Source organism: Callithrix jacchus, chromosome X (genome assembly GCF_049354715.1).
Source record: "Callithrix jacchus isolate 240 chromosome X, calJac240_pri, whole genome shotgun sequence".
NCBI classification, from domain to species: domain Eukaryota; kingdom Metazoa; phylum Chordata; class Mammalia; order Primates; family Cebidae; genus Callithrix; species Callithrix jacchus.
The window spans coordinates 17062720-17076427 of NC_133524.1; the positions used below are offsets into that span (position 1 = coordinate 17062720).

Here is a 13708-nt window from a genome sequence, read left to right on the forward strand (position 1 = left end):
TTTTTTTTGAGACGGAGTTTCGCTGTTGTTACCCAGACTGGAGTGCAATCGCTCGATCTTGGCTCACCGCAACCTCCGCCTTCTGGAGCAATTCTCCTGCCTCAGCCTCCCAAGTAGCTGGGACTACAGGTGCGCACCACCATCCTAGCTAATTTTTGTATTTTTAGTAGAGACAGGGTTTCACCTTGTTGACCAGGATGGTCTCGATCTCTTGACCTCGTGATCCACCCGCCTTGGCCTCCCAAAGAAATTTTTTTTTTTTTGAGACAGAGTTTCCCTCTTGTTACCCAAACTGGAATGCAGTGGCGCGATCTTGGCTCATTGCAACCTCTGTTTCCCGGGTTCAAGCAATTCTGCCTCTGCTTCCTGAGTAGTTGGGATTACAGGTGCATGCCACCATGTCTGGCTAATTTTTTGTATTTTTAGTAGAAACGAGTTTCACCATGTTAGCCAGGCTGGTCTCGAACTCCTGATTTCAGGTGATCCGCCTGCCTTGGTGTAACGAAGTGCTGGGATTACAGGCTGGGCCACCGTGCCTAGCCTCAATTTTTTATAGTGTATGTTTAGAGTTGTGTGACCATCACTACACTTATTTATTTTTTATTACTTTTTATTAGAGACAGAGTTTTACCATGTTGTCCAGGCTGGTCTCAAACTCCTGGGTTCAAGGGATCCTCTTGCCTAGGCCTCTCTCAAGGTGCTGGGATTACAGGTGTGAGCCACTGTGCCTGGCCTCACTCGTTTATTTTTTTTATTTTTATTTTTTTATTTTTTTGTTTATTTTTTATATAACCTGAGAGGAGGAGCCTGTTCTTTAGAGAGTATGCTGTTTATAGAGAAAGGCAAGAATTCAGTCTCTGCTTTCCGTGTCCTAGGTTGTGGACGTGGTACTTGAATTACCTCACCACTGAAGCTGTTTATCATACCTGCCTATAAGATAGTTCTGAGAGGAAATAGTTTATCAGATACTGTTACAGAGGCTTCAGAATGAGCCAGGGCAATGAAGGTCAAGGAAAGTGTTTATACTGGTTGTCCCTCACTACGCATTTGGATTACACTGATTGGCACACCTGTCACTTAACAAAAAGAGGGAAAGATACCTGTTAGGTATAGTTGAATAAGGAGGAAGGGGCGCTCTTCTCCCTGTTCTCTTCCCTGGTCTCAAGGCATATTCCCTAGAGGTGGATCTGTCTGCTTATTATTGCCAAGGTATGGACCCCTTTCTGGTCATGGTTTGACAGAACTCTATTCCTGCTCCCACCACAACCAGGACAGCAGTTCTCAAACGTTGGTTTGGGGATCTTTTTGTACACTTAAACATTATTCACAGTCCCAAGGAGCTTTTGTTCATGTGGACTTTAATAATATTTACCATATTAGAAATTAAATAAAAAATGTAACATTATTAATTCACTTAAAACATGTAATGCAGCAGGGTGTGGTGGCTCATGCCAGTAATCCCAGCACTTTGGGAGACTGAGGTGGGTGGATCACCTGAGGTCAGGAGTTTGAGACCAGCTTGGCCAACATGATGAAAGCCCGTCTCTACTAAAAATATAAAAATTAGCTGGGCATGCTGGCGGGCACCTGTAATCCCAGTTACTTGGGAGGCTGAGGCAGGAGAATCACCTGAACTGGAGAGGTGGAGGTTGCAGTGGGCTGAGATTGCACCATTACACTACCCTGGGCAACAGAGCAAGATTCCATCTCAAAAAAAAAAGATGTACTCTAGTTATCTATTGCTGTCTAACAGATCACTCCAAAACTTACTGATTTGAAAGGTTTGTGATATCACAGTTTCGGGGGTTTAGGAATCTGAGTGTGGCTTAGCCAGGTCCTTTGCTTTAGGGTCTCTCAAGGGCTGCGGTAACCTGAAGGCTTGACTGGGAAGGATCTACTTTGTAGCTTACTCTTGTGGCTGTTGGCAGGATTCAGTTCTTCGTGGGCTGTTGGACTGAGGCCTCAGTTCCTCATGAGCAGTTGGCCGGAGGCCTTCCTTGGTTCCTTGCCACATGGGTCTTTCTGTAAGTGTCTCACAATATGGCAGCTGCTTTATCAGGGTGAGTACAAGAGAGTGCCAGCGCGAAAGAGAAGGAAGTTGCAGTCTTTTGTATCATAATCAGACATGACATCTCACTTTTGATGAATTCTCTCTTCATTAGAAACGAGTCACTAGGTTCAACCCACACTCAGGGGAGGGGACCATTGGGGGCCATGGCAGAAGCTGGCTATCACACATGTTAACATAAGTAACATTAAAAAAAAAGAGCCGGGTACGGTGGCTCACGCCTGTAATCCCAGCACTTTGGGAGGCCGAGTCAGGCGTATCATCTGAGGTCAGGAGTTTGAGACCAGCCTGACCAACATGGAGAAACCCCGTCTGTACTAAAAATACAAAAAATTAGCCGTGCGTGGTGGTGCATGCCTGTAATCCCAGCTACTCAGGAGGCTAAGGCAGGAGAATTGCCTGAACCCAGGAGGCAGAGGTTGCCATGAGCCAAGATTGTGCCATTGCACTCCAGCCTGGGTAACAAGAGTGAAACTCCATCTCAATTAATTAATAAGCAAGCAAGCTGATTTTCCAAAATAAAAGTTAGTGGGAAGAGTAGCATTCTTTTACGTTTTTGTAGATCTCTTTAATGAATGGCTTAATAGACGACATCTGCTTCTGCATTCATGCCATTTCAGTCTAAGTATATGAAGAGAATGTGGCCTCACACATGTATGTAGTTGGAACAGGGAGGAGTATTTTAATAGTCTTTGTGGATAATTGTGGAAATCCTTTGATTCTCTTGGTGTGTCTTGCATGTCAAATAGATCTCTTTTCCCCATGCATCGTTTTGTAATACCATCCATTAGTCATTTGGAAAATACTGGTTAACAGAATTGTGTTCGTCTTCCAAATGTTGATACATTTGGTGTACTATATCAAAATCACCACTGATCTCATCAGAAAAGTCTTTTTAAGAATTGGGAAGCTGTCTAGCTCATGGTGGCAGATAGTTTTCAAAAATTCTATTTTTTGCTTGAAAGCTCAAATTTTATTATTGGCAACAAGCACTGTTGTTTGCTTGCCTTGAAGTGACAGTCTCTCTTCGTATATTTTGGAGAAAATATCTGCCAAATACCCAAGTCTGAACAAACAACCGTAGTTTGTCGTTTTAAGAAATGTTCCAGGGAAAGAGCAGCAAGTTGAGTTCATAATTCAAACAGCTGTACTTGTGCTTTTTTTGAAGACCACCAGTGTACTGTGGTGTACAGCATAAGGTTTTTTTTTTCCTTTAGGGACAGGGTCTTGCTCTGTCACTCAGGCTGGAGTGCAGTGGCATGATCATAGCTCACTACAGCCTTGAACTCCTGGGCTAAAGCGAGCCTCCTGCCTCAGCCTCCAAAGTACTTGGGACCACAGGAATGTGTTACCACACAAGGCTAATTTTTTTTATTTTTTGTAGAGACAGGGTCTTAACTATGTTAACCAGACTGGTTGCCAACCCCTGGGCTCAAGTGATCCTCCCACCTCGGCCTCCCACAGTGCTAGGATTATAGATGTGAGCCACTGTGCCCAGCCAGCATTTCCTTTTTTTTTTGAGATGGAGTTTCGATGTTGTTACCCAGACTGGAGTGCAATGCACCATCTCGGCTCACTGCAACCTCTGCCTTCTGGGTTCAAGCAATTCTCCTGCCTCAGCCTCCCGAGTAGCTGGAACTACAGTCACGCACCACCATGCCCAGCTAATTTTTTTTTCTTTTTTTTTTTTGAGACGGAGTTTCGCTCTTGTTACCCAGGCTGCAGTGCAATGGCGCGATCTCGGCTCACCGCAACCTCTGCCTCTTGGGTTGAGGCAATTCTCCTGCCTCAGCCGCCTGAGTAGCTGGGATTACAGGCATGCGCCACCATGCCCAGCTAATTTTTTGTATTTTTAGTAGAGACGGGGTTTCATCATGTTGACCAAGATGGTCTCGATCTCTTGACCTTGTGATCCACCCGCCTCGGCCTCCCAAAGTGCTGGGATTACAGGCGTGAGCCACCGCGCCCGGCCAGCATTTCCTTTTTAAAGTGGAATAATATTCCACCTTATTTATTAACCACATTTTGTATATCCATTCATCTGGCGATGGATATTTGGGTATTCATCATTGTTCTTAGCTTTAGATGCGGTTCTTCAGGACATTCCTTATAGAAGCATAAACCTCCATAGGAGGCTTAATAAATGTAGGTCTCAAATAATGGCTTTTTCCCCTTACTTCCTACTCTGCTCCCTAATTTCTTTATCTATACAATTGGGTGATGTTCTTACTATCTTTGAATTGTAAGGCTGAACTAAGTAGTGTATTTGAAATGTCAGGCATTTAGTAATGTTAGTTTTATTTTTTTCCTTTTTCACTCAGAACTTAGCCTTATATCTATTCTGTTAGCCCTCTTATATATTCCGTTTATCTCACATAGTAAGCTTAGATATTGGCCATCTAATTCCACTTGGGAATAGTTAATTATCCACCACTGAATCTTTTTTTTTTTTTTTTTTGAGACGGAGTTTCGCTGTTGTTACCCAGACTGGAGTGCAATGGCACGATCTCGGCTCACCGCAACCGCCGCCTCTTGGGTTCCTCTGCCTCAGCCTCCCGAGTAGCTGGGACTACAGGCACGTACCACCATGCCCAGCTAATTTTTGTATTTTTAGTAGAGACGGGGTTTCACCTTGTTGACCAGGATGGTCTCAATTTCTTGACCTCGTGATCCCCCCGCCTCGGCCTCCCAAAGTGCTGGGATTATAGGCGTGAGCCACCTCACCCGGCCTAAATCTTTTTTTTTTGAGACAGAGTCTTCCTCTGTCACCCAGGCTGGAATGCAATGGCATGATCTTGGCTCACTGCAACCTCCTGGATTCAAGTGATTCTCCTGCCTCAGCCTTCTGAGTAGCTGGGATTGCAGGCATCCACCAGTATGCCCAACTAATTTTTTTTTTTTTAAGATGGAGTTGCCTAGGCTGGAGTATAGTGGCATCATCTCGGCCCACTGCAACCTCTGCCTCCCAAGTTCAAGCAATTCTCCTGTTGCAGCCTCCCGAGTAGCTGGGATTACAGGCTTGAAGGAGGCCAAGATGCTGCTTTCTTTTTTTGTTTGTTTTTTTATGAGACAGAGTTTCGCTGCTGTTACCCAGACTGGAGTACAGTGGCACGATCTCGGCTCACCGCAACCTCCGCCTCCTGGGTTCAAGCCCATTCTCCTGCCTCAGCCTCCCAAGTAGCTGGGACTATAGGTGCACATCACCATGCCCAGCTAATTTTTGTATTTTTAGCAGAGATGGGGTTTCACCTTGTTGACCAGGATGGTCTCGATCTCTTGACCTCGTGATCCACCCGCCTCGGCCTCCCAAAGTGCTGAGATTATAGGCGTGAGCCACCGCGCCTGGCCAAGATGCTACTTTCTTTGGTTGTCCCAAATCCGGGTTCATTGGACACCCGCTACCTCTACCATGCAGCCTGTTTTACCTAAAGAACTTCTGTCCACATTGCCTGACAGATGTGGCACAGATCTTTAAGAGCTCTATGGAACCATTAGAGATCTTGGGGACTTCCCAGTCTGTGGATTACAGTATTGATGGCTGTCACTCTCATGACATCATAGATGACATCAACAGTAGTGCAGTGGAATGCCCAGGTATTTAAGAAGACAAAGGAGGCCGGGTGCAGTGGATCACAAGGTCAGGAGATCAAGACCATCCTGGCCAACATGATGAAACCTCATCTCTACTAAAAATACGAAAATTAGCTGGGCTTGGTGGCACGTACCTGTAATCCCAGCTACTTGGGAGGCTGAGGCAGGAGAATCGATTGAACCCGGGGGTTGGAGGTTGCAGTGAGCGGAGATTGTGCCACTGCACTCCAGCCTGGGCAACAAGAGTGAAACTCCATCTCAAAAAAAAAAAAACCCACAAAGGAAAATATTCCAATAAAGGATCATTTGACAGCCAAAAAATAAATTAAGGCAGAGCCAATATAAAAAGAAAAATTAAGTCTTCATTTCCAACATCTAGGTCTACAGTCCAAACAAAGGTAATTATGGTGAACAATTTTGCGGATATCCTTGTAGGAAAATTGTATCCATATATTGGCTTATACAATAAATGGATATTTTAAATTTATACTGATGTATTCATCCTGTACTGGCCATTTGCCTTTTTTCCTATCTAATTATACTATGTCGACATACAATCTATTTTATTCCTTTTATGGCTGCATAGTTTTACCTTGTGTGGATGACCATTGTTTAACCAGTTCCCTATTGGTCGACCTTTAAGTGGTTTTCTGGTTTGGTAAGTAACCTTTTATACTTGAATGAGAATATTTGGAATAAACTCCAAATGGTAGAATTGCTGGGTAAAAGTGAATGTGCTTTGAGACTCAGGCGTTGGTAGAGCTTGCTAAAATACCTCTATAAACCCGTTCTGCCAATTTAGACCCCCATCCCCTGCCAAGAGTATGCTGAGTGACCTGTTTGCCCACACCAAGTTTTTTCTTTCTTCCTTTAAAATGTGGTAAGGAAAAGATGGTACCTTGCTTTGCTTTGCATTTTTTTTGTATATTGGGCATTTTTAGTTCTTTAATTGTGGTCTGCTTGTTCACAACCCTTGAAAATTGGGTCTCTGGCTCATTCGTAAGGGCTTCCTGCAGTCTTTTTTTTTTTCCAGTCAGATTCTTCAATATCGACCGTCTTTTGGTTCACCTGAAAGTTTTTAGTTTTTTAAAAGTTTTTGTAGATTTAGGGGGTACAAGTACAGTTTCGTTACATGGATACATTATGTAGTGAAGTCTGGGCTTTTAGTGTAACCATCACCGGAATAGTGTAAGTTGGGCCTAATAGTTAATTTCTCATACGTCACTGTTTGTTATCCCCGACCCCAGGAATTCCAAATATTTTAGTTATTTAATAAACTAATCTCTAGTCACCACTAACCCCCTCCTTTTTTTTTTGAGACAGAGCCTGGCTGTTGCCCAGGCTAGAGTGCAGTGTGCAGTGGTGCAGTCATAGCTTGCTGGTCTTCCAAGCTCAAGTGATCCTCCCACCTCAGCCTTCCCAGTAGCTGGGACACAGATGTGTGCCATCACACGTGGCTCATTTTTTTGTCTTTAGTAGAGGCAGGTCTTTCTGTGTTACACAGGCTAGTCTTGAACTCCTACCTCAGCCTTCCATAGCGTTGGGATTACAGGCGTGAGCCACTGCACCTCCCCCCAACCCCCTTTTTAAAAATAGCTGCTGGGTTTTTTGCTTTCCTTTGAAAGACCTTGGCTACTCTGTACTACTGAGATAGCCTTGCTCTGTCTATGGAGCAGTCATTCTGCTGTATATAATTTCATAAAAATAAAAACAACAACAAAAGAAAGGCCTTTTCCATGCCAAGGTTATGGAAAAAAATTCATTTAGGATTTCTTCAAGCTCTTTCTCATTTTCATTTTTCATGTTTTAATCTTGGTATATCTGGAGGGGTAAGACAGAATACTCCTTTGTTCCCCCATAAGGTTTGAGAGATACCATAAATTATTTATTTCCTTTACCAATTTGAAATGACACCATTTTTCTTTTTTTTTTTTGAGATGGAGTTTTGCTCTTGTTACCCAGGCTGGAGTGCAATGGCGAGATCTCGGCTCACCGCAACCTCTGCCTCCTGGGTTCAGGCAATTCTCCTGCCTCAGCCTCCTGAGTAGCTGAGATTATAGGCACGTGCCACCGTGCCCAGCTAATTTTTTTGTATTTTTAGTAGAGATGGGGTTTCACCATGTTGACCAGGATGGTCTCGATCTCTTGACCTCGTGATCCACCCGCTTCAGCCTCCCAAAGTGCTGGGATTACAGGCTTGAGCCACCGCGCCTGGCCTGAAATGACACCATTTTTAATGTAAATTCCCATGTATGGGTCTGTGTGGTTTGTTTTTAAAGACAGTGCTATATAGTTTAGGAAGTCTCAGACAAGTATTTCATCCCTAAAATTTAAATAAGATCTCACTGTTGCCTTCCACACACTCTCGTGGAAGCCTGTCTTCTCCTAAACTCCATCTCTCTCTATTCCCTAACACTCTCCTGGAAGCCACTTTCCTCTCCTGGTCTTTCTTTCTGGATTCTCTCACTCAGTGTAAGAGTTACTATCTCTCAGCTCACTGCAACCTCTGCCTCCTGGGTTCAAGTGATTCTTGTGCCTCAGCCTCCTGAGTAACTGGGATTACAGGCACATGCCACCATGCCCAGCTAATTTTTGTATTTTTAGTAGAGATGAGGTTTTACTAGGTTGGTCAGGCTGTTCTCAAACTCCTGACCTTGTGATCCGCCCACCTTGGCCTCCCAAAATGCTGGGATTACAAGCATGAGCCACCACACCCAGCTGAAAATTTATTATCTTAAAGAATTATAGGCATGTTATAGAGACATGTATACCAGAATTTAATTATAAAATAGTGTACAGCAATATCATTTTAACTGTTGATAAAAACCCTTTCATTAAATTTTATTTCTTTGTTCTAACACAGTAAAACAGACTACTATTTAAGGAGGCATTGAGTTATGTAATACATATTTTAAAGGCTTTGATCCAAAATGGTTAAAACAGGAATTTGAGATAAATGATTGATAAAGTATTAGCTGTGAGGAAAACTGTGCTATCCAGAATAGTTCTTTGCAAGATTAAAATAGCCTTGGTGTATATACACTGTTTTAAATGATGTATACAAAGCTAAAATTACTTATTTTTGTAATTTAGCCACATGAAAATGTAATTTTTGTAATAGGTTTCTTTGTAAAATTTTGTATTTGGAAATGTGAAAGCCCCTCAAAATACTGGAAGGGTTGGCCGAGTGGTGGCTCATGCCTGTAAGTAATCCCAGCACTTCAGGAGGCTGAGGTGGGCGGATCACCTGAGGTCGGGAGTTCAAGACCAGCCTGACCAACATGGAGAAACCCTGTCTCTACTGAAAATACAAAATTAGCTGGGCGCAGTGGCTCACGCCTATAATCCCAGCACTTTGGGAGGCCAAGGCGGGTGGATCATGAGGTCAAGAGATCGAGACCATCCTGGTCAACAAGGTGAAACCCCATCTCTACTAAAAATACAAAAATCAGCTGGGAATGGTGGTGCGCGCCTGTAGTCCCAGCTACTTGGGAGTCAGGAGGCTGAGGCAGGAGAATTGCTTGAACCCAGGAGGCAGAGGTTGCGGTGAGCTGAGATTGTGCCATTGCACTCCAGCATGGGTAACGAGCGAAACTCTGTCTCAAAAAAAAAAGAAAAGAAAAGAAAAGAAAATACAAAATTAGAAAATTAGCCGGGCATGGTGGCCCATGTTTGTAATTCCAGCTACTCAGGAGGCTGAGGCAGGAGAATCACTTGAACCCAGGAGGCGGGGGTTGTGGTGAACCAAGATTGTGCTATTGCACTCCAGCCTGAGCAACAACAGCAAACTCCTCAAAAAAAAAAAAAAAAATACTGGAAGGGTTTAGGAGAGAGGTTTATATTTTACAAAACCAAGTAAGGCCAGTAGCTGATGCCCTGAGAGTATGGGGTATCTTTGATATCTTTCACTATTTCCCCATCTATTTCTGCCTCCACTGCCCCTCCCAGGGCACCGAGAGTGTGGTTGCACATACACTGTTGTCTGTACAATCTTGGTTGAAATGAACAACTCTTAGGGTAAATTATTAGAAACAGGGTTGGAAGGTATTTACAGATATTTTTGTTTATCCTAAAACACAAAATTAAGGCTGGGCATGGTGGCTCATGCCTGTAATTCTAGCACTTTGGGAAGCTGAGGCGGGCTGAAGTCAGGAGTTCAAGACCAGCCTGGCCAACATGGTGAAACCCCGTCTCTGATAAAAATAAAAAAAATAGCCAGGCATGATGGCACACGCCTGTAGTCCCAGCTACTAAGGAGGCTGAGGCAGGAGAATTACATGAACTCGGGAGGTGGAGGTTGCAGTGAACGGAGATCACGCCACTGCACTCCAGCCTGGGCAACAGAGCGAGACTCCATCTCAAAAACAAAACAAACCAAAAAAAACACAAGTGTGAAAAATGACAAACTAAGCCCAGTTCCTTAAATAATCACTTCAAATTATTTGACGATATTGCTACCCCCAAATTAGATGTGTCTTACCTCCCTAAATCCCAGAATTAATCACTGCTAAAAATTCTACATGTGCTGATGTTTTTCTAAATGTATATTGGTGTGTCTAGTGTGCTGTGTATTTTTAGACATTTAATTTAGATTTATTTTGTAACTGTGTCGGGATGTGTTTGACTTTGAACCTACATTTTCCAAAGCCGATTTACAAAGTGAGGGGAGCAGTGTAGTAGAACATCAGCTCTTGAGTTTGGTGGACTTGGTTTTGAATTTTGCCAGCCCCTTTTACTTATTTTAATATGATTTTGATCGAGTTACTTAATCTCATCATGTCTCATTTTCTGTTTCTGGAAACAATAAGGCCTGTATCTCAGTGAAGCAGGGCAAGTTAAATGGGGTCACTTTGAGAACTTCTTGCACCGTGTCAGCCTGAGGTGTAAAGGTTCTCTTTACTTATTTGATAAGTTCCTCCTAGACTTTCTGGGAATCTGAGGTACGCTAAGGATGTCTGCCTAGGAAAATGCATAAATGTACACAACCTTTCCCACCTGCTCTCTCTGACGGTCCATTCTAGCTCTTGCTGGCAAGGACTGGGTAATTTGTATCCTCTGCACTGCCTGGCCCTGGTCAAAGGTATTTGAGCTCTTGTGAGCAGGCAGCAGTTGAAATTAGGAAGTGAATGTGGGTGTTGGTAGAAGGGAAAGAAACCTACACAATGTTTTCCTCTAGGTTTTACCATGCACTCAGTTTTGAATGTTTTGATCCAAAAAGCTATTACAAGCAGTTGGTGAATACAGAGTACTTCCTCATGTTCATTTGCAAATATTTCCATGATGTTGTTCTTTGCTCCTGCCATTTATTATTGATAAACTGGTGGGGCCCATTTTGAAGGTATCTGTTGGTCAGTTAGTGAGTCCTCTTAGCTCCAAGTTTTGAGACAGTAGAAGGAAGATTGTGAAATATATCCTTTGAGCGGAGGGGAGTGGCTAGGGTGGGGGATTATTGGTGTTTGAGGGTCTTATTAACACTTGTAGCACAGTGTTGTGCTTCTCTACAAGGTACACATGCTGCTCACAGGATGCAGATGTGATAGTTTTGTTTCATTATTTTGTTCAAGGAAGGGTTCTAATAGAAATCCATCTGGAAACCACTCACTGTTGGTTTCATTTTCATTTGAGATGGGAATTTAAATAAACATTTCCTCCCCTTTTGTTTCTCCTAATAAGGCACTATATTAGAGAGCTCTCTTCATTTTGGTGTTTAAAAAAATTTAAAGCTCTTGGAAAGGTAACTCATGGCACCTAAAGATATGCTGCAATATTTGTTTGTATCACTTCTCTGCTCATAAATTTATACAGCACCCCCTCAAGCCCCCACATGGCATATGGTATGTACTGCGGGGTGTTTTGCTTTTTCCCTTATAAACCTATCCTTAACCAATAATTATATAACTGCCTCACTCTTTTTTTATTATTTATTTTTATTTATTTATTTATTTTGAGACGGAGTTTCGCTCTTGTTACCCAGGCTGGAGTGCAATGGCGTGATCTCGGCTCACCACAACCTCCGCCTCCTGGGTTCAGGCAATTCTCCTGCCTCAGCCTCCTGAGTAGCTGGGATTACAGGCACATGCCACTATGCCCAGCTAATTTTTTGAATTTTTTTTTTAGTAGAGACGGGATTTCACCATGTTGACCAGGATGGTCTCGATCTCTTGACCTTGTGATCCACCCGCCTCGGCCTCCCAAAGTGCTGGGATTACAGGCGTGGGCCACCGCGCCCGGCTTTTTTTTTTTTTTTTTTTTTTTTTTTTGAGATGGAGTTTCCCTCTTGTTGCCTAGGCTGGGGTGCGATGGTGCAATCTCAGCTCACCTCAACCTTCGCCTCCTGGATTCAAGCGATTCTCCTGCCTCAGCCTTCCAAATAGCTGGGATTATAGGCATTCACCACCACGCTTGGCTAATTTTGTAGTTTTAGTAGAGACGGGGTTTCTCCATGTTGGTCAGGCAGGCTGGTTCAGACTCCTGACCTCAGGTGATCCGCCTACCGCAGCCGCCCAAAGTGCTGGGATTACAGGTATGAGCCACTGCACCTGGCCTATTGTTCATTTCTTCCAAGTTGAGGTAACAAATAAGTCGTCTGAAAAATACATCTGATAAGAGACTTACAGCTGGTTACATAAAGAACTCCTGCAGTCCAACAATAAAGTAACTAATAACCTAATTAAATGTGGGCAAAAGACCTGGAAAACACTCTCCAAAGGAAGTATACAAATGGCCAATAGGCACATGAAAAGATGCTCAATATTGTTAGCCATTAGGGAGATGCAAATCAAAAACAGTGAGGTAATATCACACTCAGTAGGAAAATAAAAAAAAATCCTAAGTGTTGGTGAGGATGTGGAGAAATTGGAACGCTCATACACTTCTAGTGGGAATTTTAAATGGTACCAATGGGCTGTGTGTGGTGGCTTATGCCTATAATCCTAGCACCTTGGGAGACTGAAGCAAGAGGATTGCTTGAGCCCAGGAGTTTGAGACCAGCCTGGGCAACATACCAAGACCCTACTTCTACAAAATTTAAAAAAAAAAGAAAAGAGCCAGGCTTAGTAATCTCAGCACTTTGGGAGGCCGAGGAGGGAAGATCCTTTGAGTCCACGAGTTTGAGTCTGCAGTAATAATGCAATTATGCCGTTGCAAAAAAGCAAGACCCCATCTCCAGAAAAAAAGTATAGTTGCTTGGGAAGATAGCCCTACAGTTCCTCAAAGGGTTCAACATAGAGGGGCCATATAGCAATTCCACTCCTAGGTCTGTACCCTGGAGAAATGTCCACACACAAAAATGAATGCATTAATGTTCATAGCAGAAATAGTCATAAAAGCCAAAAATTAGAAATAACCCAAATATCCATCTGATGAATGGATAAATGCAATGTAGTCTATATGTATAAGGGATATTATTCAGCCATAAAAAGGGGTGGAATACTGGTACATGCTATAACATGGAGGAACCTTGAAAATTTGCTAAATAAAAATAGGTAGATGCAGCTGGGTGCAGTGGCTCATGCCTGTAATCCCAGTACTTTGAGGGGCTGAGGTGGGTGGATCACCTGAGGTCAGGAGTTTGTGACCAGCCTGGCCAACATAATGAATCCCTGTCTCTACTAAAAATGCAAAAAATTAGCTAGGCATTGTGGCAGGTGCCTGTAATCCCAGCTACCCGGGAGGCTGAAGCAGGAGAATCACTTGAACCTGGGAGGTGGAGGTTACAGTGATTGGGGACCATGCCATTGCACTCCAGCCTGGGCAACAGAGTGAGATTCTGTCTGAAAAAAAATAAATAAGTAAAAAGAAAGTAGGCAGACCTAAAAGGCCACGTATTGTATAGCTTCATTTATATGAAGTGTGTCTAGAATAGCCAAATCCATAGAGGCAGCAAGTAGATAAGTGGCCTGGTCCTGAAGGTAGTGGAAGGATTACGAGTTGATAGCTAAGGAGCACTGGGTTTCATTTACAGGTGATGAAGGTGTTGTAAAGTTGACTGGTACGGTTGCACAACTTTGTGAATGCAGTAAAAACTACTCTAAATTGGGGAGTTGCGTG

At 43.3% G+C, this 13708-nt stretch overlaps 1 protein-coding gene across 11 annotated transcripts in view; it reads left to right on the plus strand.

Moving 5' to 3' along the window:
- Nucleotides 1-13708, plus strand: part of TXLNG (taxilin gamma) — a 55171-nt gene that overhangs the window by 12399 nt on the left and 29064 nt on the right. Inside the window, exon 2 of one of the 11 annotated variants that reach the window (XM_054251256.2) lies at nucleotides 12-129. The exons of the other annotated variants lie outside the window; for them this stretch is intronic. The gene's annotated coding sequence lies outside the window, so the exon portion shown is untranslated. The remainder of the gene's footprint in view (nucleotides 1-11; nucleotides 130-13708) is intronic. 11 annotated transcript variants of the gene reach the window in all.